At 36.3% G+C, this 24,646-nt stretch overlaps 1 long non-coding RNA gene across 1 annotated transcript; it reads left to right on the forward strand.

Annotated features, from left to right (window-relative positions):
- Positions 1–272: 272 nt before the first annotated feature.
- Positions 273–1,032, forward strand: LOC110752299 (uncharacterized). The gene is made up of 2 exons (XR_015834316.1): positions 273–400; positions 742–1,032. It is a non-coding gene; the product is annotated as an uncharacterized LOC110752299 (long non-coding RNA).
- Positions 1,033–24,646: the final 23,614 nt, after the last annotated feature.

Raw genomic sequence — 24,646 nt, forward strand, 5'->3', positions numbered from 1 at the left:
GATCAATCGCTTCGTCCTTATTTTGTTCGCATGTTGAACGTGGTTTAAAAGGGTTCTTGATTGTAACCAAAATTGTTCTTACATACTAGCAAGGATTAAAATATCGGCCGTGCAGATAATATCGGGCCTCCAATTTACGGATATTTTAGGGGATATATCGTTATCGTTTTAGGTATCGGGAAAAAATCAACAAAAATGACAGATACATGCATTGAAACACATAATTTTGGTGTAAAACTTTCATAATTTACGGATATTCTGTTTTTTGTTGGTCGAATCCATCTCTCAGTTTTAATTATGAATCTGAATTTTTTCCCTTTTTGATTTTTTTAAATTCCTCTTCCTCTGCAGCTAAGGATCAACGCCACCACCCCATGACCACTGACTGCTCCACACTTTGGTAAGAATATTTTATTTTTTATTTGAGTTTTATTTTCTTTTGGTGTTTGGGGTTGAATCTATCTGGATTTTCTGGGTTATATTGATTATCTGAGTTTTGTGGATTTTCTGGGTTGTATAGGTTTTATTTAATTTCTGGGTCACAACATAGTTGATCTTTTTAATTTGACAGTAATATGGTTTTACAGATTTGCATAGGTCTTTTTAATTTGATAGTTGGAGGAGGTGTTCAATTTTCATAATTTATGTCTGATCTTCTAGCCAATTGTTTTCACACATATAATATTGATAACTTTGTACATAAAGGATGTGTTACTTCTTTGGCTGTGTCACCTGTTACAGGTGTGGTTGCTTCAGCTAGTTACGATAAGATTGTCAAGCTGTTTGGATCGCTATTCCACAGGTGTTAGAGATGATGAGTACAAACCTTGGGGTTACAAAGGGCATAAAGCTTGAACATTATTAGTTGAAGATGACTGAACGACAAGATTAGTTGTGTTAGTTTGCCATAAAGCATGTACATTATTGTTATATGAGAATAAATGAGACGCTACTATATTTAGGGAGCCTTGTTTTATCACGGCTATGTATTGCACAATGAATTTTTATTTATTTATGATGATATTTAGTGTTTTCAATTGTTTTGCTTTTATATACCATTTAGCAGGATTTTTTTACAATGAATTGACATTGTTAGAAATAAATTTGTTGGTTGAATATAATGTTTTCGACCACTTGTTCATCGAAAATATTTGTCGACAAGATTAATCTATTTGCAACAAACTTTGCGATGACTAAATGTGGTTGAAAATATATATTTCCGATGAGATATTATATATTATTGTTGGAAAATGTATTTTCGACAACACTCATGGGTCGAAAATATGAATTTGCGAAATCTTGATAAAAAAAATTATTTCCGACAATCTTTTAAGTAATTGCGACTACATGTACGGGTCGAAAATAAATATGCATGGTCGTTTTAAAAATTCATTTCCGATAGAAATTTAAGCAGCAGCTACGAAACATGGGCGTCGAAAATACATTATTTCCGACGGAATGGTCGAAAAAGAAGTATTTCCAACCAGCGTTTTACCGACGACTTCCGACGGACTTTTGCCGTCGTAAAAGGGTATTTCCGACGGCAAAAGGCTTTTTACGACAAAAAAAAGCCCTCGCTAAAGGGGTTCTGTTTTGTAGTGTGTTATGTACATTATCAATGAATGTATTGAACAAATAAAACTCAAAATTTACTAATAATAAGATATACATATGATGAATTATAAGTGGTATGTAATGCGCGTTAATGAAAAGTTTGAAAATAAAATGTTGATTAGAATGAATAAACCATGCATAAATCCATAGTTTGTTTAAACATTGGACTACAATTTAGATAAGTGCCCATCTACATAAATGAAGAGCTCCTATGAGGTTCAAACAATGAGGAACAACCATCTAGATTCATACAATAGTCATACCAAGTCATGTAACCCGAGCAGTTTGTAAACCATGTTTGAACATGGTGCACATAGGTCTTTCTTGAGCTCCCTACTATCCTCCCATATATGGGATAGTTAGGATTAACCCAACTAGTAGGTCGCTAATCTATTTCATTATCTTGAGCTCCATAACTAGTTCCACTATAATCATACATGACATAACCATAGCCATCATAAGATTCATTTGAGTTAGTACTAGGTCTAGTTCCTATGCTCAAAGATCCAAAACTGATCGTCATGTCCACTTCAAATGGATTGGAGGTATGTGGGTAGTGGATTGTGCATAGATTCTTCATATTAATAATTTATAGGGTTCTGGGCAAGGATTAGCTATTTTTGGGTTTCAATTTGCTTCAATTGCCTTCAAAACTTCTAAATTTTTTTTGGGTTATGTTATGGGTATCGGGAAATATCGGGGATATCGTGCTTATCGGGGAAATATCGGGGATATCGTACTTATCGGGGATATATCATTGATATAGGGGAAGATATGGCCTTATCTCCCAGTATCGGTGTCGATAGTTGAAAATACCAACATATCGGTGTATCGGCCGATATTTCAATCCTTGCATACTAGTGAATTTCTCGGGTAGATCACCAAGAAGATATCGGCACGAGATTAAAACATTATAAATCTTTGTATTCTTGTGTGTTTTCTTACTCTCATCGTGGGGTGTGTGTTTTATTCTGAAGGGGTTTGTGTGTGTTCCAGTTGCCTAGTCTATCAACAGCAAGGTCTTGAAGTGTTTTCACACAACACCTATTGGGTTGTTCCCTTATATGGCCTTGCTTCGATTCAGAGGTATTTGGCTAATGCTTAGCCAAATTTCTCTATGGGGCTAGTAAAGGCAAGGGCGAAGGCACATTTTGACTAGTGTAGTCCCAGAACCCCAATTAGTGTTTAGTATAAAATAAAATAAAAATGTAATATGTTGTATAACCTATATTAATTAATATATTACTTTACCATACAGGGCCCTATTCAGCCAAACTTACCTTTCCTCCAAGACTACTCCTCCTTTTGCAAACCCATTCCCAAAAGTTTTAATAAAATTATTATTATTATATTATATTACTGTTTTATACAAATTGCTAAAAACCAAAGAGATTTTAATCCATTTTTCTATTTTATTGGCACATACAGGGAGCAGACTTCTCAGTGTTAGTGAGTTTTCTCTCAAACTCAATATTATATTATCAATTTTTAATTAGTTAATTCATTTATTTAATTTTTTTTTAATCTTTCTCTTATTTTTTGTTATTGTTTTCTCTCTACCTATGGTGTTTTTTAGTTTGTAAAATTTCGATTTTTTTCTTTCTATTGATTTTAATGGGTTTAACAACTTGAGAATTATATTTGGTACGTAAGCTCTAACAATGAATTTACATAATCGAAAGAGATTATTGATGTTGCACAAAAGATGGTTGAGACAAAAAAAGATTGGATATGCCATACACTTGCTTAGGACACTAGCACTAATCCTACATGTTGCAACTACAAGTGTAGAGAAAGTATTTTCTACTATGAATATTATGAAAAATCGGTTGGTTGCATATACTGAGAAATACATTTTTAATAGTATAGATGATGTGGTTTTTACGCAATGATTTCAAAATATGAACACTACTACAAAAAACGAAATAGACGACGGAGATCCACAGTTGTTGTGATGCTTTGAAAATCGTCGTTAAATAGACTGCCATCTTTTGGGAGTCAAACTATGATGACTTTTCACCATCGTTGTTTGTCTGTAAAGACAACGGTTTTCTTAAAAAGCGTCATTGTTTTCATACAAAGGCGACGGTTAACAAAACCGTTGTTGTTTAGAGGTAAAGATCATTAATTATAGGAGTAAAGACAACGATTTTTAATAAAATTGTCGTGGATTGTTTGTTAAGACAACAGTTGTTTAAAAAACCGTCGTTAATTATCTGTAAAGATGACTGTTTATTATAAAAACCGTCGTCTAATAAGTTCCCAAGCTATATTACAATTTAGTTCTTTTTGGTTTCCTATGATGCTATACAACAATTTGAACTAGAAAACCAACCATAATGCTTTACATGAATATATACCCTCAAAAATTGTTTCTTTCATAAAACTTGAAGATTCAATAGTTATTACATAGTTAACCAATCTTTATTCTACAACAAACATACTTTATATATATATAATGAGGAATTCTACACAATCAACTTCAACCAGTTACATGTAAAGTGGATGAATACCCAAAGTTCATTGGTTTGCCAGCCAGCCTTCATTCTTGGAGCTCTTAGATGAGTCTGCTTTTCAAGCTCAAAGTTTTTCGCACAAGGTCTTTCTGTCAAATAGAGTCTACTTGCTCTTTCAAGAATATTGATTGGGCTGAGACAAAAACTAACCACATAATATCAATAAGCTTTAGTATCTTATATCAGTAAGCATCAAATCAAAAAGTATGGAACAATTACGAAATCCAAATTACCTCTGTATCAAAATGTGGAGTCTTTATACAATCAAGATCTGTTTTGCATAGAAGCTTCTCACAATCAACATCCAAATTGCAGATCAAGGATGCCATAAACATATCCTCCTTGGATTGCTATCAAGCAACATACACTACTACAAAAATCGCAATAGACGACGGTAATCCATCGTCGTGTATTCGATTTTTCAACCGTCGTGAAATCGACCGACATCTTTTGATGCATAAAACCACGATGGTAAATCCCCGTTGTCTATTATCTGTAAAGACGACGGTTTTTTAAGAAAAGCGTCGCTGTTTAGAGGTAAAGATCGTTAATTATAGGAGGAAATACGACGTTTTTTTTAATAAAACCGTCGTGTATTGTAGGTTAAGATGACCGTTTTTTATGAAAACCGTCGTGTATTGTAGGTTAATAGACGACCCTTTTTTTTAAAAACCGTCATATTTACTTCACAATAGACGACCCTTTTTAAAAAAAAAACCGTCATCTTTACATATAATAGACGACCCTTTTTTTAAAAAACCGTCATCTTTACATATAATAGATGATGGGTATATTTTATATTATATATTTAACCTCATTCTTGGTACATTTTGGTTCATATTTTGGAAGAATTTTGATACTTTGAATTGTATTCTCAATATAGGACTTTCGACTTTCTCTGGAGCAAAACATAATCAAATGGACGAATTTTGGAGTAATTCTAGTTGGAGGACGTTTTTGAGTCACTTGGCTTGATCGTATCAAAATTTCAGACTTTTCTACCAAGCGGTTATTTTCTGGCGATAAAATAAAGGAGCAGTGCACGGTGCTGGAATAGTGACGATTTGGGCTTTTATTGTGTTTTGGAGCCCAAGATGACCTCAGATGGGTTCGTGGCCTTCTGGAGAAGTGTTCAGAACGTTTTTATCTTTAAAACAAGCTATCTTGGGCCGGATTTGGAGGAGATTTGAGGCCAAAACGTGGCTGGGCAGATTGTGGGCAGATTCTCCTAATCCAATTTGGATTTTATATCCTAGTATTATCTTATTTTAACCTAGTTTCCTTGTGGGGATTGGGCAGCTAGGTTTTAGGAGGTATTTAAGTTATTTTTCACATCAAATTTTAGGACTTCTCTTTTGGCTTTTGAACGCGACTTTTGCTAGGATTTTCAGACTTTTTCCATTCAAGGTGTTTTCGATCTTTATTATTTTAATGAAGAACTTGATGATTTTTATTATGAACATGCGTAACTAACTCTCTTTTTTGCTAGGGTGAGGCCACGAGCCTTAGCAAGAATATGTAGTTTCTGTCCAATTTGCTTATGATTATATGCATGCAGGTTCTCGAATTATTCATCACTGGGTTAAACTATCTAAGTGTCTTGATGCTTGATCACCATTAGGATGTTTAGAAAAGTAATTTGATGCAGTTTTGGTCGAAGGTCGGTCCCTAAAATTGACTAAGGCTTCTTGTGATTAATATGTGCAAGTTCACTTAGGATGAATACCACGTCTTAAGGGTTGCATGGTTTTTCAAAAGGTTTCACAGAACTTAATGAGTCATATGTATGTTTAGATTTGATCTGAATACCACAGACGGATTGCATGCGTGATATACGCCCTATGTTGTCCAAGTAGGCATATATTAGGAATACCTAACCTTCGAAATATGCATGTATAGGTTATAAGTAATTGGGAGAACTATATAGAATTGTTAAGGTGACGGCGGATCCCTAGTGCTTTCTTAATTTGATTTCTAAAAATACAATTGTTTCTCTTGCTCTTAGCTTTAATTTTGCATATTGCCTTATTTTTATTAGTTAAATTCGTTTTAATTTAAGGTCTTCAAATCAAACATCTCAATTTTCTCTTTTACAATAATTAATTAGAATTTGGTTTGCAACGAGTTATTTAATAATCCCTGCGGAGAACGACCTTGCGAGAATCATTTATACTACAATAACCTTGTCATTCTTGCAAGTTTTATAGGAGTTTTAACCTTGTTTGTGCAGGTACAAAAAAGCCTATCAATAGACGACCCTTTTTTATAAAAACCGTCGTTAATTATCTGTAAAGTCAACGGTTGGATTATAAAAACCGTCGTTAATTATCTGTAAAGATCATGATTTATTATGAAAACCGTCGTCTAATAAGTTCCCAAACTGCTACACATTTTAGTTCTTTTTGATTTCATATGATGCTATACAACGATTTTAACTGGAAAACCAACCATAATGCTTTATTAATGAATATATACACTCAAAAATAGTTTCTTTCATAAAACTTGAAGATTCAATAGTTATTACATAGTTAACCAATCTTTATTCTACAACAAACATAATTGTTACCAATTAAGTAGTACAATCTTTTCCTAACAAGACCTACGTACTCCTAATCCAAGCCTTCCTCATCCAAACAGACAAATGATGCACAACTGAAGTCTCCTCCATCATCCCTGTAAATAAATCAAAATGACAAAGAGAGAAAAAAAGCTAAGATTATAAACATGTAAAATTAGGTGGAAGAGAAATTTTACCATTGGACCATATTTCCATAGAAAACTTGTAAAATGAGCCTAAAAAAGACCATCGAGAACCGGCAAAAGGAAAAATATATAAAGAAAATGATGGTGAAAAGAGAAGGTAACAAATTTTCAACAACAAAAAAACATATGACTCACATAGAAAACCTACAAAAGAAAAAGTTATAAATCTGCAAGCTTCCTCCTCATCTACTGAGAACCAAATCAGAAAATCTAAAAAGAAACCAGAAATAAATAAATAAATGTAAACAAACCAGACAAATCAAGAGAGACAGAAAATCTGAAATCAGAGAGATAAAGAACATACCAGAAATGCAAAGAGACTAATCCAGAATTCACTAGCAAGATATAAAAGGGTATTGAGAGATTAGGTCACTTTCAAATCAAACCTTTTATGAGGGTGTTTTAGAGAGCTCAGGAGGGTTTCAAGGAGGAAGAGATAAGGTTTTCAGAGACGGGGGAAAATCTGAAAATTTGTCGAGTGCGAATTCACTTAAGCGGCCTTTTTTTAGCGTGTTTTAAAAGACGATGCTTGTTAATGAGAGATAAGGTTTTCAAAGACGGGGGAAAATTTGAAAATTTGTCAAGTGCGAATTCACTTAAGCGGCCTTTTTTTAGCGTGTTTTAAAAGACGACGCTTTTAAAAAAAAAACTGTCATCTTTACATATAATAGACGACCCTTTTAAAAAAAAAAACCGTCATCTTTACATATAATAGACGACCCTTTTTAAAAAAAAAACCGTCGTCTTTACATATAATAGACGACCTTTTTTAAAAAAAAACCCGTCGTCTTTACTACATAATAGACGACCCTTTTTAAAAAAAAACCGTCATCTTTACTTCATAATAGACGACCCTTTTTAAAAAAAAACTGTCATCTTTACTTCACAATAGACGACCCTTTTTAAAAAAAAACTGTCATCTTTACATATAATAGACGACCCCTTTAAAAAATAAACTATCATCTTTACTTATAATAGATGACAGTTCTTTAAAAAAAACCGTCATCTTTACATATAATAGACGACAGTTCTTTCAAAACAACCATGTCTTTACCAAAAAAAAGGACACTTGATTTTTAAAAAACGACGCTTGTCATACATGCTGTCGTTGTTTTTTGGTCAGATTTTAACTCTGAAGAAAACCTTTTTAATAAGACGACGCTTTTTTATTTGTGTGCGTCGTTATAAAAAAAATATTCAACAGTACCTTCGTTTTTTAGTTGTTTAAGTCACTTATCCACGACGGTTTTTTCTTCTACCGTCGTCTTTTTCTGGACGTCTTTTTCACTTTTTGTAGTAGTGATAACTTTGATCAAAGATTAAGGCATATGATAGTCAAAGTATAAAAAATCCAAACACCACTAACAAAAGTCCAGGTTGCAAATATTATGTTAATTAGAAGGGTGGCATACCATGTCCATGGCTTTGAAACGCCCAGTAGGTAGAAGCACTGATTTCTTCCCTACCTTTGATGATAGAGCTAAATGAAAGCAATGATTTTGGGTATATAGAGCAGTGTCCACAAATAATTTACTAGCGGAGTCAAAAGACTCTCAAAGTGAATCTTATCCAAAGCCTACTCAAAACCAAAAGGCATCAATGCAAAATTCTAAAAACCCAAACCCTAAACAACGAACTACTACATTATCCCTAGAGCAGGTTTCAATTCAAAAACTAAGGTTTCTGTAAACAAAACATAGTGATTTAATGGAAACATTTGGAAGAAAATCGATCCGCATTATTTTAATAACTTGGAAAATAATTGTAAAAATTATCTTAAGAAACAAAGTGCAAAATGAAAACATCAACCAGAATAAATCATAAACCTAACACAAGCACAAGAAGAGAGAGTGGAAAAAGAACAAGAAAATGAAGAAACAAATTAGCAGATGCAATACCCATATGAAAATTTGAAGAAAATTTCTTTAGAAATGAATGGCGTGGATGAGAACGAATGGCGTCGATGGCATTGCAGCATCGATGGCATCGATGTGTTGCAGCGTCGATAGTGTCGATGGTGTTGCAGCGTCGATAGCCTCGATCGCATCGTTGCATCAATGTCATGGCTGGTAGGTACGTATGAGGAGCATAGAGATGAGAGATGGAGTGTTTCAAATAGCTCAGGAGGGTTTCAAGGAGGGAGAGATAAGGTTTTCAAAGACTCATGGAAATTTGAATTTCAGGTCAAGGGCGAATTTACTTAAGCGACACCTTTTGTTTAGCTTGTTTTAAAAGACGATGCTTACTAATTGACAAGCGTTGTATTTTAAAAATCAACCCAATGCAACTCCATTTTTGTAGTGCATAAGATGATATACCACGACGGTTTTGTAAAAATGTCGTCTTTTAAAACATGACGACGGTTTTAAGGTGCACCGTCGTCTATTTTGAGTCGTGGTTTAACAAAATTGTAGTAGTGAAAACTCGTTGAGGACAATTTACGATTGTAATGAATAAACTATGATTTCTTATGTTTTATTATGTCTTGAGTTTGAATTTTTTATTGTTTATATTTTGAGAGAGGTCCCTACACACATGAAATCTTGGCTTCGCCACTAGGTAGAGGTGACTTCTTTTGGAACCTACTTGAAATGATGTCGTTTGTTTCTAATCAATGTGTGATTAGGAGTAGATCCCTTTCCCACGTGCACTTGAGAGCAATTTCCTCCAATAACCTTCGATTTTGTTCACTTGTCATTACATTAATTGGCTAGTGAAATCTTGCTACCACAACATTTAGACAATGACCAAATGCTTAGCGACCGAATATCATCTAATAAAGTGATAATCGATTTTAACATGTTTTGTGTTTAGCGATATACAATTGATTAAGGGTTAATGACACAAAGAACTTATATTGTCAAACTCGAGATAAGCGTGTGGCATATGTTAATGTATAGCTCCCATTATTAATTCCATGCTCACAAATTATTCATCCGATATAGTGCTTTCCCAGTTGTGCAGGAGAAATTTCAAGTATCTTTCATAAATATCGCGTGTGGAAGTTGTGCTGGGAGTAACAAGAGACCATCACACACTGATTGATTTCTAGCAAAAGGTAATGGAAAAAAGAAAAAGAAAAGAAGAATAGCTAGCTGTTTTGATTCAACACGCCTCATATGCATGTGTATGTTTTTAGTTTTTGCTTGTTTGGCCTGCACTAGCTACTTGCATTCATTTCGATATTGTCGTGCAAATTCAAGCTGAAATGGCGATAATATCGCAATATTATCGAAATTATAGATAATCTCGCAATATTTTGACCCAAAAATACATGAAAAATGCTGAAAATTCTCCTTGTTGCGAATGGAGGGATTTGAACCCTTGCCTCTGTGAGAAATAGCCCAGCGCCTTATCCAACTCAGCTCTATACGTGTTTGTGATTATATTTTCAGCGTGTAATATTTATAACGTCTTTAAAATGTCTATAAGCTAATATTTATTATATATGATAAATTTTTATATTAAAAAAGACACCAAGGGAATTCGAACCCCTCCCATTTTACTCCTTCAACATCTTAACCACCATATCACTTATGTTTTTGTGAAAATATGCTAAAATATTTATATATATACATGGTTTTGTTTTGAATTTTTTTTGCAAGAAACAAATCATAACCAACCATTTCCCTACCCTTCATATCCCATTCCTGTTGGGATGGAATTGAGCGACTTATGGAAAGAATCTGAGACTCAATCTTCAAATGATTTTGCTTATGGACAACGTCAACCAATCTCGGATCCATATGGGTGGCACGTTAACAATTACATGCAAAACTATTTTGGGGATTTATCATTTGATGACTACTCTTCACAATATACTTACTCTACACATAGAGATGATGAAGATAGTGAAAAATTTGAACCTCATAGGAACTCTATGTGGTACTAAGTCACTCATGTATCTTACCATGCAATGTATAAAGTGTAAAATATTGTACTAATTCATTATATATAAATGATTAAGGTGTGTTTAATCTTTTTTCATTCATTACTACATATTTTCTACACTCACAGTGTTTGCCAGCTCGCTATATAATCAACTTAAATTAGTTAAATCCATCATGCAATGCATTTCCTTCCAATTTTTAATGATAAACTAATAGATAATTGACTAAATAAACATCCTGCAAAGTTTCAATAAAAATTTCCAAGTTTTTCTTACAATTCCCGTGGTTTTTATTCAATTTTTATCGATATCGATAATATCCCGATATTTCCATCGAAATTTCCGTATTTTTGGCCTACCGATATTTCCGATATCACCGATATTTTAGACCTTGGTTTGGATGACTTTCTTTTCTGGACGAAACATCTTTTGGCTATGCCCCCTGCAATTAATATTGGAGTCTTTTAATTATGATCTTCCATATCTATCAACATTGAATATATATTACAATAATCTTAGTGGTACAACAGCGACCCCCGTAAGAATATTACAATAATATTAGATTGATAAAATTAATCTCATAGTTATCGGCAGGATCTGAATCCATAAAACCTTCTTGGTAACCCATCACTCTCATTCGATATTAGAAACATGTATATTGCTTAAAGTGTGCACGAAAAAGTACAATCACGTACCTACTTAGAATTTAGAGCATTCAGATTGTAGTTACTACATACCCAACAAGAATAATACGTAAAGAAATCAACTTGGCTATATTTAAAAATCACGCACATAAGCCAAAATACAAACATGTATACAGGGTTAGAATTAGGAGACACTTTTTGACACAAACTATAACCCACTTGATTAGCCGTTAGATGAAACAATTTTGAACGATAGTTATGTTAAAAATGTTCAGTATTAGTCTCACATCTAAAAGTTAAGGGACCTTGCATGGGTTTATGAAAATACCTGTAGGATGACTAAAAATGCCTAGAGGGGGTTAATAGGCCAATTTAAGATTATAATCAAATAAATAAAAATAAACTTCTGTAGCAGGATTGATATGGCTTATCAATCTTGAAACATGTTGAACATAAAACAAAGGAACACGCAATTATTTTATGTGGTAAAACCCCACCTCTAGGGAAAATCCACGGGACCCCTCAGTCCAACACAAATCCACTATAGAACGATGATTACAAGAAGTACTCACACACTTATCCTAGACACATTCTAGATAATGTTTACTGAATTCTTCATAACTCAACTTCTGTCACAGGATGATCTTCGACACTCCTTATGTTGAACACAATACTGGTCACGATTGCTTCAAGCTCGCCGGAGGAAAATCGCCACCATGGTCTTAGTGCCCTCAACCGGATGAGTCACCGACATGCATATGTTTGCAATATGAATGATGAATAGATTCGATAAATCACCAAGCAACAAAGGAGCACTTGATGACTTACCAAAGAAAAAAAGCACGACAGCTTTTCCTAAAAGATTCAATACGCTCAAAGTGGTAATTGCAATGCAAAGCCCCCAATGAAAAGGAACAACAATCCTTTTATTCAAAGCAGGTTTCTCTCCCTAAGAGAAACCCACGTCATTATACTTGCTGTGCAACTATGACTCTAAAAGCCATTCAACTAAGACTCCTAACCTGATGCAAACAAGGTCTCTCCATGAGACGCCCAATAGAAGACAACAATACTATGCAATTATGAATATAAATTCTGATTCAATAAGGACTCATAGTGACGACACCAAACAGCCACTATTATTGAGAAATAATTATCTCCTAAAACAAGTTAACTAGGAGATAAGCATGGTGCACGTCACGATAGTAAACGCTAATATTTTAACTTAAATCACAATGGCATCAAAAATAGCTTTAATTATAAATCCTATTTTGAATGCATGATTATGTCATGATTTACCTGTTGTCAAGTTTCTCATATGGTCAGGTCATGTCTCGGAAGTATGGGGTTGAGAGACTTGTGTCCCAAAATGTCCAATAACAATTCCTAACAAACTAATTTTCAACCTATGCTAGAGTCTAGGAAATGACAATCCAATTTTCATACTAACAGTCTATAAAAAGTTAAGAGGCTACTTCCTTTATTGCCAATTAATTTTAGAGTCAGAGTGCAACAACCACATGTTTTGAGTATTTCTCCACTATCTCTGTCATTCAGCCAACAAACTATTAACTATTAGCTTTGGATCAAATGTAAGAGTTCTTTTGGTTCCTCAATTTCTAGAAATTGCTATAATTTTATGCTTTATAAACCTTCTTGGTGTGGTGCCATGGAGTTCGGTTTCTAAGTTCTCTTCATAAACCTTCTTAGATTAATATATCTGAATATTTGAGGTTCTTCGTGCTTCCAAATTTGAGAAAGAATAGATGGATAGAGGAGAGAACCGAGAGAGAAGAGTTTTTCTTCTCTGGGTAAGGAGAGAATATAATTATTGTTGGAGGAAAACATATTATATATATAATATTACATATACATAAGGGTAAACTGTCGAATATCCCCTTGAATTAATTTTTCAGCCAATTTAGCCCTCGTATTAAATTTATTCGCCAATTTCACCCATGCCGTTAGCGTTTTCACAATTCCATCCAAATGCCCGTAAAAAATACCACATGAATGGCACGTGCGGCTACTGTTGAGGGTAATCTCATCCTTCTAATCCTCAAACCCCTTTCCCTCCTTTTCGTAAACTTTCTCTTTCATTTGGTGCCAAAACCCACCCCTTTTTTTTTTTTATAGAACCCATTGTTTATGACAGAACCCAACCCCATTTGCAGGAATTCTAACCTTCTCAGCTTATGTTCATCAATTTTATGAACAAGACAAGAAATTCCAGTTGAAGATAGGATGCATAGGAACATACTTGCAGCTTTTACCGAATCAAGTTCGTCCACTTTTATTACGAAGGATGGTATGGTGCATATCTGCTGGTGTGGAATTGAAGTTGAAACGATTGGCTGCTGGTCTGATGATAATCTAGGGAGGAGGTTATATGTGCGTTGTGGAGTGAAGTGTGGTGGTGGCTATGGTTGGAAGGATTGGAAGGACCCAAAAATTTCTGAGCGTGCCAAACATGTCATATGTCGATTGATGAGACAAATCACTCATTGGAAGAGAAAAGAGCTAAAGAGAAGAAGATTGTGCAAGAGCTAAGAGACAGAGAGAAAAAATTTCGAATTGGGCTACTGAGTTGTTTGGTTGTAATTTTGTTGTTGTTTACTGTATTAGTGGCATTTTTATTTGGTTGAATGCAGTGGCCTTCTTGTAGGGGCAGAACTAGCCCAAGGGCTACCCTGGGTTGTGGCCTAGGAAAGGTTTTGGGGAAAAAAAATATATATATAGCCTAATATTTTAAACTAAAAATAAATAAATAAATAAATATACAATTGCATATCCTACCACACAATGGCAGACCTATTAAGCACCTCCCCTAGGCGGAAAAACCATTATAGATGCTTCAAATTGCCCCTTTGCTCAGCTGGTGGTGGTGCACTCAAGATGTACAGATTTTTATATTACTCCATTTACTTAAGTTTACAATATAAATATGGAAATACCCCCCATTTGGATTCAAATAAAAATACTAGAAAATCAAACTCCCACCAAATCAAAATATGAAAAATCGATTTTAGTGCAAAATACAATTTAGGCTAAAAATGATGGCTCATTAAGTCAATATATACGTCATATTAAAATCCCATAAAATCAAGTTTTCTTATTTGATGTGAAAGGAATAAAAGCCGCCAAAAATTATCTTGAGAAAATGATTATTCCAAAAAACCATTTTTCGTACTTAGTCAATATTTTTATATAAAACAATTTTTCATGTATGATATGAATGCATGAAGGGGCTTAAGGTCAATCTAGGTAAAAAGCCTTAGATACTCAATCCACAATGAGTTCCTAATTAATTATTACCTTGTTGTTAGTAAACACATCTCACCCTTGCCTTTGCAGAATTTTCTAAACTTGTCCTTGTTTTGCTTGGCTTTCAATCCGACCTGTGCATTTAAGGAATTTTTATGGAGTTTAATAATAAAACTCAAAACGAAAAGACAATCTTGTTGAAGAATGTAAAGTAACACGTTGGAAACTTAGACAAAATGTATAACATATACCTTTTTATATAAACCCCACACTATCTTGGACTATGGCTGGTGGTTAATTTGGGGGTAATATCGATGTGGTTAGTAGTGGTCCGAGAGTCCGTCCCTTTGAAATCTTAACAAACCTTACTATTCATAAATGAATTGGTAACAATAACATGCCAATCGATGCATGTACAAAGTATATTAAGCAGGTACCATATGCTAATTATATATATGCACGGATGTGGTTGTGATGGTCGACCTCAATGGCAAGGTGCATAGTGAAGCAGAGTGGGAAAAGCTCTTTCTGACCGCTGGATTCTCTCACTATAAGATTACACATACACTGGGCCTCAAGTCTCTTATTGAAGTTTACCCCTAAAAAAAAGCATCACTCTTTTAATTGCATGTTAAGTGCATGCGAATTTCATGAAATAAACCCTAAATCTATTTACCTCTTTTGGTGTGTATATATATGCATATATTATCTGAGTTTGGATGTTTACTTCTTCTTGTAATCTTTAAAGTTTATGATTTAGCTCTTAAGAAATAAAAATGGTACGCAGTAACTCTCAGTCTAATACTTTTTTTTTTTTTTTTTTAATTCTTTTGTTTTTTTATTCTTTTGGTTATATTGGGAGGAAAAAAATCCTTCGGGGTTTCAAACCTGTGAATGTCAAGCAGGGGGAAGAGGAAGGCCACCATTGTGGACAGTCTAATAGTGTTTCTTAATGACATGGAAGAAGTTTTAAGTTCAAAACTCACCACCTCATTAGTAAAATTTGAAAAAAATAATAATTTGGTGCCCATAAAGAAAAAGGAGAAGCCCAAATGTATGATGGACCAATAAGACATACGGCCATGAATGAGAAATAGATTTCATGCTAATTCCAATCAATTTTGGGAGTTAATTTAAAAAATTAAGAGTTAACAACAATTGAAACGTGGTTTCCTACGAATTTCAAGCCATGAAAAGGACCATTAGTCCACGTTTAGCAGCCTTGTGCAAGTTGTTAATAGAATAAACAGTCGATAACAAACAACAAACATCTACAAGTAAAAACACATGTTTCCAAGAAAATCAATTGCTTATGACTGGCCGATTAATGAATGACATGTGGAGACCAAGCGTTGGAATCAGTTTCGAAATATTTAACTATAAACTAAGCAAGGCAATTCCTATAAACCAAACAAAACATACGCCTCATTCAAATATTACATATTATCAAATCACAGATCTCATCTCAGTCTCCCTCACTCCCTTGTCCAGATTATGGCCATGCCTCTACATCTAATTTCGCACAAACTAATTTCACATCTACACCAGATTTCCAATTAATTTAACATACCAAAACCAACACAAGCAGAATATTTACGAATTTTTTACTTAACTCTTGCACTTCGGTTCAATCTTAAATATAAAACTAAGTCATACCCACCTGCCCAGTAATCTTATCCACTTCCTTTGATCAAATAATCCCTGTTCTATGAATCCTGCCACAGCCTACATCGAGCCTACATCCCAAAATTAGGGAGTGTATTCAATTGAGATTTTAAAAGATTATTTTGAGATAAAAAAGTCTTGTGGTATTCAATTAAGACTTTTAAATATTCTAAACAAGTCTTGTGGTATTCCATTAAGACTATTAGGATTTTTAAAAGAGGGTGTCGAAATCACGTGGTATTCAATCAAGACTTTAAATAAGTAATAAAAAGTCTTATGGTATTCAAAACTTGCTAATTTCAAAGGATTTTTTAAAATGTGGAATTGTGTGAGACTTTTTACTGGGAGGTATAAATACGAAACCCTATCTCAAATCACACCTTAACCCATGAGATTTTTCACGTGGGATTTTTTTTTCTCTCAAGAAAAAATCAACTTACCAATAGTGCGAAAAGGCTTCTCTCTTTGCGTCATCCCGGTGCCAGAGTGGGAAAAACCTCAGGTGGTGCTGGAGGCATGGAGAAACTCTAAGGGTTCGTGCCTAATCCCATATCTTCCATTACCTTGAGTACCTGGAATGGCAGAGTAAGGTAATTCCACATCTTGATGGACTCCAAGTGATCAACCCAGGATGCAGGGCTCACCTTTTCCTAGTACTCTTGAGCTTATTTCTCCTTGCCAGCTTTGAGCAAGTAGCAATGCACAATTTTGATGAAGCGTTTGTTGCTGGCCACCCAAAATACATTTCTTGTACATGTTCACCATTCTTGCAATCCTCAGTTCTATGCTGGTTCCCACCATCTGTTCGACGAAATGCCTCAAAGAGGCTTTGCTGCAGTCAGTGGCTGATCTACAGAGGCGCAAGGAGGTGCAGCTGCACCTCCCCTCGCCGGAAAAGCCATTGTAGATGAAGAAATATGCCCCACCGCAGCTCCACTAGTGCGTCCACCATGTGCTTGATGTATTGCCCCAGCGCTTGTTGCGCAGCGCTGTGCAACAGGCTGTGCCTGTTTGTTTTTAAAATTTCCTGGCCAAAACGAGCGTTTTGGACCAGGCTGAAATAAAAAATAAAAGAAAGGAAACATGCACGGCGAAGAAACTAAACCAGGCTTCTTGGTTTTAGTTTGACTTCTGTTGAAAGTCTTTTATATTATATATTCTCTAACCAAAATCAATATGATGTTGTCTAAGTGGTTGATCAATATGTTGTTGACTACTTGTTTCTTTTTTCTTCTTCTCGTTTTTTTTATAATTATAAAAAAAATTCTGTTAAATTATTATTTTTTTCTTTTCTTATTTGGCTCCCTCTATAATCGTATGATTAATAGCAAACTCGAGAAGAAAGTGACTACGCGAACAACTAAAGGAAGAATCAATTATGATTGTTTGTTTAATTGATAATTTGATATGCATTTTTTTTGGATTAATTGATCTTGATTTTGATTATATTAATTGACGATTTGATATGAATTTTGGTAGAGTAATTGTTTAACTGACATGAATTTATATACTATATAAACAATGATCAATTAGTCTGTTAAACATTGCCCCTTCCCTGAAATATTCATGGATCCGCCAGTGGTTGCAGTAGCTGGGAACCGATATGGGTTACTACAATAATTGTAGTTAGCATTGTCAGTTTCAAAAAAATAAAACCAAAACTTATTTAGCTGATTGGTATATTCTAAGCCATTGGATTTTTTAAACTCATAATCCGTTAAATCCATGTGGTCCTTTCAAATCTTATAAATATTGATATAAATATTTTAAAATACATAAGTAAAAAATCTTGATTCTAAAAAATCCATAAATAAAATCCTATAAATCATTACATTCTGCTCAAATCCACTAGACTTTTTTTATTTTTTATCTCTAAATAATCTTTTAAAATCCCAATTGAAATAAAAAAAATCCCTAGATCTAAGAAAAAGGGAGGGAACCAAAATTTATCATATATACCAGTTTTTGTAAAATTGCGATTTTGCCCCTACTTGAATTTTGATCGTATCTCTCTCATTACAACTCGGATTTGAGCCCACTACGTGTCTACGGACTCGTTTCAACGAGCTCTACGTAATGGTATAATCGGAATTCCCAAATTCCTTCCCTAACTTAAAATGACCTTTTTGCCCTTCTTTAATATTAAATAATTTTTAAATTTTCGAAAACCTTAATTAATTCATATCATTTTATTTTATTGTTTATTTCAATTTATTTTCTCATTTAAACTTATTTCCTCTTATTCTTAATTATTTAATCTTCCCCAGATAAAAATTAACTCTTAAATCATTTAAATATTCCCGGGGTAAAATTGTCTTTTTCTTGAATAATTTAATATTTAACTATGAATTTAGGACCGGGTTATTACAGGTCAAATTTTTGCAAAATCAAATGAGGTGCAAAAGAGAAGAGAAGAGAGAAGAGAGCATAGAACAAACCGGCCAGCAACATAGATGGAAGCAAAGGTGGCGGACATGGAGACCAAGTGTTGGAATCTCGGATTGGAAAACACGTACAATACTTGATTACACATGAATTACAACAATGGATTGATATTAAATTGAAATTTAGGGTTATTAGAAAGAAGTAACAACTAGGGAAAAAGAAGAGAGTTGTGATAGAATTGGGATACGTACTTCTTCAGTAGAGACGGACATCTCGTTGGCCTTTACCTCGACTTCTTGGCGAATGAACCTCACCATGTGCTGGATCTAATTTGAGACATCTGCGTCGCTACGATTTATGGGTTGGTAAAAGAGGAAAAGAGAAATCTATGACCAAAAAAAGAGAGAAGAAAGGGGAAAATGAGAGAGAGAGAGAGAGAGAGAGAGAGAGAGAGAGAGAGAGAGAGAGAGAGAGAGAGAGAGAGAGAGAGAGAAATCTATTTCATGAACACACATGAAATCATGAGAAAAATAAGGAAAAGGAAGAGGTGGTTGAGAGGGATATGGTGAAGACGAGAGTGAGGAAGAGATCCTTACCCATTCGTTCGATTTGCTAAGAGGGGAGAGCATGGTTCATCGATTTGTTGGGGGTAGAGAGAGAATGAGGCTCAAAATCGATTGTCTAGGGTTTCGACTTTATCCCTGCTGTAGTCGATGGAATCACTGCATTGATGGTGTCGCTACGTCGTAGTGATGTGAAGATAGGGAGATGACGACTTCAGAGATGTGATAGAGAGGGAGAGAGAGGGTTTGAACGCAGATAGGGAGAGGGCTTCATTGAGAGGTAAAGGACTTTTCATCGAATGGGGGGTGAAAAATTAGGTTGAGAGAGAACTTAAGTTTATTAGCGTGTTTTTGAACCACGTCGTTTTTTTAATAATACGGATGTGCTTTTTGACAACTTAAGTTTAGCGTGTTTTTGATCGACGTCATTTTTTTATTGAGGATTGACGTGCTTTGATACCCAACCATGTCGCTTGTATAATTACCGACGTGGTTTGTAGCATATTTTATAACCACGTCACTGATCGGTTCATAATTGTATATCATTTCGTACCCTTCTAGCTTATGATTTGGTTATGTTTTTGAGTTAAACTTGTGCTTTTAATCCTTTTTGTGTTTATCTTTCAATTCATTAAGCTTTAGGTAACAATGATGGCTTTGGATAGGAAATGATACAATCCATGCATGCTAAGGCCTGATTTGGGTGAATGGAAGAAGAGCTTAAAGACAAACTCATTTTGGCTACAACTCCTTGCCAGCCCAGTTTCGTAGGTCAACTTCTTGGCCTTGGATGAGCATGCTATGGGGCTCGAATGAGGTGATGATCTTCATGAAACTTGTTCCAATGGGTGTCTAGTACAACATATCCAAACTTCAGCCCAATTGAACATATGTGGAGTGCTTAGCCCGTCCAACACTCAACCTTGCTCAGGAGGATTTGCAGCTGCCAGCTTTTTGCCATGTGCCTCCTTTTAGCCACGTGCCTCACCCCAACTATAACTGACTTTGTACCCAACATAATGAGTGAAGTAGGGAGGCATTCCAGCTATGAAATTCTAAAGGAGCAAGTTGGTACATAATGGAGCTATTAAAGAGAAAGCATGTGCATGCATGTAAAGCATAAATGAAATGAAGTCAATTCCAGTCTCTGTTCGGCAGCCAAATTGCAAGGCCCAAAACGCATACTTCTACTGCTCCGATGGGAATACTTTCTTCATAGAAGTTGTTCCAATGGGTGTCTACTATAACATATCCAAATTTGAGCCCCATTGGATAAGTTTTGAAACCTCTGGCCTTCCTACACCAAGTCTGGTTCAGAAGACTCGTTTTTGTTCAACAACCAAAAGAAGACCACATGGGTTGGCAGCAAAAGGCAGCCACAATTGATCACCTTTGATCCCATGTGAAGAAAGCTTGAGGTGCAGCAAAAGAAGTATGGGATGAGATTGATTCCAACCACACTAACATAGACAAGATGAAGTGTGAGTTATGGGTTGTATTAAAAGAGGAATGGTGGTGTTGGATTTCATCATGTTGTTCCTCCCTCTTAGCCCTATAAATAGAGAAGCCTTCAAGCTTCAAAACAGACCCCAAGGGGGGGAGCTCTCAAACACTTCTCTAGAGCTCCCTTCCCTTCTCTCCCTCAAATTCTCTTAGTTTCCTTTCAAGTTGTCAATTGTTGTAACAAAATGATTTTACTAAATTTTCCTTCAAGTTTTCTTAGTTCCACTTTACGTTTATTTGTAATGTACATTCTTTCTTAAGTATTCAAGTTTAATTAGTTTCCAAGTTTCAATTATGGTTTTTGTTCTTATTCATTATGCTTATAAGTTAATATGCTAGTTTGAATGATTGATCACCATTTAGGCTTGCATGTTAGCTATCTTGGTTTGAATTAAGAGTAGACACCATGCTTTAATTCGAATTGAACTATGAATAGGAAGAGTAGGTATGGACATTCGACAACAAGGATTAGATACATGCTTGGTTGTTTAAATTGTTCTTCTATGCTTAATGGGTCCCTAATGCTTAATTTTAGGTTAGACAACAAATGATCAAATTAGGGAATTAGGAACACAAGGTTATGACCAAACACCATGGCTTAATCATACTTTAGCTAGAATCAATCCGTTAATCTAATTGAACTTGGGAACTTATTTGCTTGAGTTATTTCCTTTTTTCTTGTTTTATTTATTTTCTTTTTCATTTCTGTTTTGTGTAGGGGAAATGAATTGGATCATTCAATCACCAATCCTCGTGGGATCGACCTCGCACTTACATATGCTATACTACCAAACGGCTCGTGCACTTGCGAGTATCACAAGTTGAGGATGCAGCTGAATCCATTTTGGTGCAGTTGAATCGAAGCAACAGTCACTTAAATGAAATTCCGATGTCTTTTAAGTGATGTGGTTTTAAAATATTGGCATAGTGAAAGGGAAGAGAGAGATAGAGAGAATGAAGAAAATAGAGAGTTGATAAGGGGCATGGGACCCCTTTGGTCCCTACTGTATGAGAGTTTGAACTTAAGATTGTTGATGTGCAAGTCAAACCCTTTTTCAATAGGGTAGACCGCATCGATGCTATTTGCATGTTTTAAATTAGTGTGTTCTTGTGTGATCTGCACTAGCTGCTTGCATTCTCCTTACATGTTTATGTTAATAACCAATATATATTAATAACCACTTTATTAGTGAGAAAAGATAATGACTTTTACATGATTCATGTTGTGTGGATTAGTTTAGTTTTATAATTCCGTTGCTCTCCTGACCCTAGCAATATTTGCCAGTTTTCAATAATTGTCTTGCGTGCACAAATAACATTTTACTGTGAATCATTGTTATTTATTTGCTGTAAGAGTTTACATTACAGTAGAAGAAAAAAATAGAGTCAACCATCAACCATAAAATAGAGCCAATTAACATGTCTAACACGTGGATAAGTTTGTTCACGTGGAAAACATGGGTATCCTAATTTCCAAATATATCTCTCCCTCTCTCCTTTACGGCATTAAACTCCTCTAGCTCCCCTCCACTCCACACACTTATATAAAGAGATGTGCATCAATCCTAATTCTCACCAAATCTTGAGCCAATAGTGTTTGTGCCTGATAAATCACGGCCATAAGCTGGCCGAAGGAGCCCCTTCTCTCGGCCCTGGCACTTGTTCGTAGAAACTGAAATGCAGCGTTTCGCCAGGGTATTTCGCCTTCCTAAAGATAAAAGAAGAAATGCTAAGGCATGATCATCTCGGCCTCAAGCGCAGGCCGAGGCCGAGGCCGAAAAAAATCGCGGCCAAGGCATTAAAGGCAAATCATCACGTGACAGCAGGGTCCCAGGCTTCATTTAATGAAGTAGTGCCTGTTTAATGCAGCAAACCCATTGGCCACAAAGAAGCATTTAATGCATGAGGGAAGGTGGGAAGTGACTGAAGTCAGGATTTGGTGATGAGGATCAAAGTGATTAGACGTGGACATTCTCACAAAAATTATGACAGCCTGAGATATTGGTTCAACAGCTATCCAGGCCATAAATGCGTCTCCACGGCCAGAAGCTCAGAACCCACGATCAAGAGCGGCGGCCGAGATTCACCAGGATTTTTGGGGTCATACCACCATACTTCACGATCCCAAATGTCGATTGGACACCCACTTGCGCTAATCAGACTCCACTATGCGTAAATTCAGCCTCGATTACTCATCCAGGGACTCTTCCTATAAATACAAGACTCGAGCTACATTCAAAAGGTTCAACACCAAAACAAAGCCTCCCACGGAGCAACTTATTTTTTCCTGTAATGCACTTTCAATATCTTTACTTGCTTTCCTAGGAGTAGTGTTAGATTGTAAGGAAAATCCATTCATCAATATATCATACGACCCTTGATTTTCAAGGCGCCGGAGCACCATCCTTGTTGTTCGTTCACTCACCCCATATATCACACGACCGTCGCTCCCTGAGCAGCGCGCCGGAGCACCGCCCAAAACCCACCACCAACACCATCACTCAACGGCCTTGTAGTTCAGGCCGTGAACCTAACAGCCGAGACCAGTTCCTCTCTCGGCTACAATCGTTTGATTAGGAAGACGAGTTCAAACAGACGCACCACTTATTCATCCAACACTCATCAACACATCGACGCACGGTAGACCGTGCTGGCACGCCCGCGCACAACCGCACAGCACCCAAAAGCAGGAAACCGCGTGTTAACGCATATCCCCTCGGCCCGGAACTCCAGGCCGTGAGATTTGCACGGCAGACACTTTTGGCACGCCCGGTGGGACTCTTGTCAAAAAATTTATGGTGGAAACTAGGGCACAGGCAAAGCTCAAAAACAAGGCGGTCGAAATGACTTCTGAGACTCCTGAGTCCACTTCACCAATTACCGTGACCGAACATACGGTCGGGATCTCGGCCAGCGTTCCAGTAATGACGGATCGTACGGCCGAGTCCATACAGTAACAAGCAGGAATGGAGGATTCGATGTCCAGGCAGGCTTGCAGGATGGAAACATCCTTCATGGCCACGATGGACAGATTCTCTTCAGAGCTACGAATGCTTTTCCAGGAGAGAATGCCGGTGACTTCGCCCGCAACACCCCCTGGAGCCGGACATAGAAGCCAGGAACGTGAAAGGATTGAGCCTTACGGCGAAAGCAGCAACCTTGGCGTCTTTTCCCGTACCCAAGCGTTAGGCTACGACCAGCATTCTTTGCCGCCGACCAACAACTGGGGGCAGTCCCAGCCCTCACGGGAGAGTCCCGGACCGAACCGACCGGCAAAGAAAGCATGTGGCCCACTCCATGCTCTGGCCAAAGCATTCAGGAGGAGTCCTATGGTATCTACGGCCGAGCAATTCGGCCCAACCCATACTTTGGCCGATCAAGCACAGTCCGGCCAAAGCAGTATGACCGAAGCGTTACCACAACAGTGCGAGCAAAAAGGCATGACTGTTGCACTATCATTGCAAATACACGATTCGGCCATTCAGACGACAATGCAAACGCGCCTAGGTTCCCTTTATGATACAGATCAGCAGGACCAGGTGACCATACCTCGATGGCTAGCCGATCGAGATTATCTCGGCCAAACCCACGGCCTTCCACTAAAACTACCCGGCTCGGTCATAACGGCCGAGCCCGTTGCTCAGACGGCCCGGCAGGATTGGCCGCGAAACAATGCGCAGCGAAGCAGGCCGTGTCAAGGGTTTCGGTTTGAGGACATCCGGCCTATCGTGAAAGACGATTTAATAAAGGGAGAGCTTGGGGCACCAGATTACCCAAGGCCGCGCCTGTCAAAGGAACTTAGCAATGCGCACGATTTTTTTTCTAAGGTTTTTTGGGCAC

The sequence above is a fragment of the Prunus avium genome, chromosome 3 (assembly GCF_965620075.1).
Source record: "Prunus avium chromosome 3, drPruAviu1.hap1.1, whole genome shotgun sequence".
NCBI classification, from domain to species: Eukaryota; Viridiplantae; Streptophyta; class Magnoliopsida; order Rosales; family Rosaceae; genus Prunus; species Prunus avium.